Source organism: Nelumbo nucifera, chromosome 1 (genome assembly GCF_055504915.1).
Source record: "Nelumbo nucifera cultivar China Antique chromosome 1, China Antique-T2T, whole genome shotgun sequence".
NCBI classification, from domain to species: domain Eukaryota; kingdom Viridiplantae; phylum Streptophyta; class Magnoliopsida; order Proteales; family Nelumbonaceae; genus Nelumbo; species Nelumbo nucifera.
In genome coordinates this window covers 84,530,324-84,534,101 of record NC_142649.1, presented here as the reverse complement: position 1 = coordinate 84,534,101, position 3,778 = coordinate 84,530,324, and the positions used below count along the sequence as shown (strand labels likewise).

General features: G+C 43.3%; 1 pseudogene; it reads right to left on the bottom strand.

Moving 5' to 3' along the window:
• Positions 1–1,250: 1,250 nt before the first annotated feature.
• On the bottom strand, positions 1,251–2,954 carry LOC104599475 (glycosyltransferase BC10-like; annotated as a pseudogene).
• Positions 2,955–3,778: the final 824 nt, after the last annotated feature.

Sequence of the window (3,778 nt, the reverse complement as noted above, 5' to 3'; positions counted from 1 at the left end):
TCGATGCTTCGTAGGAAGTACGAACTGGGTCGATTGCCGGGCAATGGAACCTTCGCCAAGGTCTACCATGCCAGAAACTTGTAGGACGAGAGAAAGAGAAAGAGAGAACAGCAGTGGTAGCTGGGGCGGTGCAGATTGAGAGAGAGAGATGAGAGAAAGGGAGGGATGACGGTATTAGCCGGCGCTGCTCAATGATGATGGCAGATTGTGGTGGCAGTTTGATGGTAAACGGGTATTACTTCCGCCTTGACTCCATTTCACTTACCTAGTTCACTAATCCATCAAAATCTACTATGCATCTTCTTCCTCTCGGCACTGAAACAGAGGCGGCGGCAACCTCCCGCAATCTCTTATCCCCTTTCTCTGGCCACTTTTCTTTCCTCACTCTCTCTCTCCTCGACCCCATTATTCTCTCCCCTTCATTCTCTCTTTCCCATTTCATCACCGCCGCTGCAACAGATCTAAACCCAACAATAACTCTACCCTCCGGTCCCTTTCTTTCTTTTTCTTCCCTCTCTCTCTCCTTCTCTCTGCCTCACTTCTCTCTCTACCCCTTTCCATACGTTATCCCCGATCACCCCTCAGGCATCTTTCCCGCTGCTGCAACTTGTTGCTGCAGTGTATTCAGACATAACCAACAGCAGCAGGACCGCTTCCTCTTCATTTCATCTCTACTCTTACTGTTAACACATCAACCTCGTCAGCTCCATCACCTCTCCAGTCATTCACCGAACCCCCCTGCTCCTTGTAACTCTCACCGCTCGAACAGAGTTGATCATGCCAGAAGACATTGGAGTCTCTGTTCTCAGCCGATTGGTAAATTCCAGATCTCGAAGTTTTCTTGACTTCTCTCTACTGATGGTATCCCACTACAAGGAGTAATTAGAGCTTGGGTAGCTGTCGGAGCCGGTGGTGAAGTAAAGAAAGATGGAGGAGATATTCTAGAGTACAAACAGTTCTGTAGTAAAGAGCTCCGATCGGCACTTAAAGGACATCGCCGGCGGAGAATCCGCCGCCTGGCAGCCAAGCAGAGATGAGAGGGAGGGAGTTTAGGATTAATCAATGTTGTTATTAATCAAAATTAGGTAAAAGAATAGAATCTTTGTATTAATCAAAAAAATATTCTGAAATATTAGAAAGGGTAAATTACAAAGACCCTGACCGTGAGATAAAGACTCACTTCCGTTAGTTTTTCGTTGAAATCCGTCGTTTTAATCCCCATACCACTTTTGTAATAAATATTCTAACAATTGAGAGAAAAGTACTATTCATCTTCCTCGACCTCACATACATAAACAACAGCGACGGTTGACTCTGAGTTAAAAGTGTTGATAAAAACTAAAAATAACTCAGAGAATACAGACAAAGAGAGGGGTTTACACAATTACACTTGCATGTTTTTGTATTTCTTTTCTATATATAAAATCCTACAACCAAACTTACTAGTTACAGTCTTGAAAGATGGTGTCGCCGGCTATAGAATTTTTGGGCAAAAAGAAAAGGGTTGTGCTGTTTCGACACAGACGAGTCGGAGCCATTGGCAGTCGAGTTGCCATCGTCACCGTATCTGAGCCTATCTTGTCTAAGCGAGAGGATCAGCTCCGGCGAAACCTCAGAAGTTTGTAGTCGAGCTGCCATCGTCATGTGAGTTAAAGTTGATGGCACGCACCCACGTGGGTCCATGTTGAGTAAGGTAGGGAAATAGTTTTCCTCGGGGTAACACGTGTTCCACTACACGCATGGCAGCTTGAACTTAGACCAGAGATGCCTGACCTTCACCACAACCATAAGCCAAGCGTGCCAGCGTGTCAAGATGAAGAACTACGATCCTATACGAAAACTTTCGAATGGTACTTCGGGGAGCATCGCGTCCGGTCCACGCGCAGCGTATCGGTCGAAGCTGCCCGGTTCGTCTTTGAGGATCTCGATGAAGCTCTTATCGGATCCAATGAGGGTTCTGTATGTGAAGCCAAAGGAACGGAGGGGGAGAGGAGAGAGAACATGGCGTTGGAGGGGTCGTCTAGAAGGGCGTGAGTAAGGAGGCGACGAGCAGCGGAGACAAGAGATGGGGTAAACGGTTGGGTGGGTTTGGAGGAGATGGTGCGCCCAAAGAAGACGCCGGAGAATGGTTGGTCGTAGTGAGAAGATGGGTTGGCGTGGATGTAGATGTTGAAGAGCTTCGTTCTATTGTTCTGTTGTTGGGTTTGATTTGGAAGGAAGAAGCACTCCCATAGTGGAGCAAATGGGAGATCCGAAGTAGTCAGGAACATAAACGCTAATTTCTTTGTTGCTCCAGTGGGTGATGGGTTTCGATTTACTCGGCCGGCGATGCGGAACGGAGATTCGTCGTCTTCTGGAATAACTGCTGGTGGCGGCTGCAGTCTTCTGACAATTTTGCTTTTGATTCCGCTATTCTTGCTTTGCTCAATGTTGTTTATGGATGGTGGTGGTGGTGGCGCCGGTGTCATCTGTGCTGCTGCTGCTAGTGGGGCTGGTAACTGTGAAGATGAATGCAAGAGGTAGGCAGAGAAGAATAGCGCAAAAAAGACAAAAAGGGTTCGGAGATAGCATATTTTCTTATGCTTGGCTGGAACCCGTCACTAAGTCACTACCGTCTGTAAACTAGAGAGAGAGAGAAAGTGAGAGTGAGAGACAAGAAAGGGGGTGGGTGTTGGGTAAAGTGGGGTTTCGTGGATAATGAATTGCTTTTCCAATCGCGCCTTTTTGGTGGAGGCCACTTTACGGCCGCTGTTGATCGTGTATCTATTGAGGGAAAGATGAACAGTGTTTTTATCTTAATTGTCCGAATAGTTATTGTAAGGATAATATAAGAATTAAAAAAATATTGCAAATTCTAATAGAAAACTAATCGAAGGGAGTTTTGTTGCAAAACAAAGTACAGGAGTCTGTCACATACCCCATAGTACAAGGGTCTTTGTAATTAGAAAATGGGTTGAACATAATAAAGGGTAAATGGTACTCTACTAATACCCGTGTATATTTTAGGGCAAGTGATATGGTTCTTTTTTTTTTTAATTTCTTAAACTATTAGTTTAGTTAATTAATTAAGTGTACTTTTATTGTTTGAAAATTAACTAACATTATTCCTACTGTTTTTGATAATTAAATTCCGTCATAAATCATTCAGATGTATCATCATATGACCGTTGTAACTTTCAAAAATATCAAAATTACCTTTTTATGTTTGAAAATGCCCTTTTCATTTCGGTTCTCCAGAGACACTTCCCTGTCTCTCTCACATGTACTTTGTCTTTCTCTCCCTCGTTCTCTATTTTCTCCTTACCCTTAGTTATGCACCTTCGAACCAACAACTTACCGTTCTTTATAACACACCTCCGACTTTGAAGAATCTTAAAATGGAATAAACAGATTAACATTCAGCAAGAAAGGCATAATATTCATAAATTGGAAAGCAAAGACAGGACCGAATTAGTGGCAAAATCTCAACCTAAATCAACAGGGGAGAAACCAATTCATAGAGAAAAGAAAAAAAGACCAATAATGCAATTCTCTAAGCGGCTAATTAGATCAATATGACAATAGCAATACCAAAAAAATGATGCCAAGATAGATATGCGTCAAAAGTTTCAAGAGAACTGATTCAATGGAGGCCTCATCACCGGTTTGGAGCCTAATACAAAATAAACTATAGTGGAGCCTACCTGATTGGATTTCGGCCTTAATATGATCAAAATTGTAGAGAGCTAGATTTTTGTTTACCTATAGTGCAATGGGAAGCTTGCAACCGAATGAGACA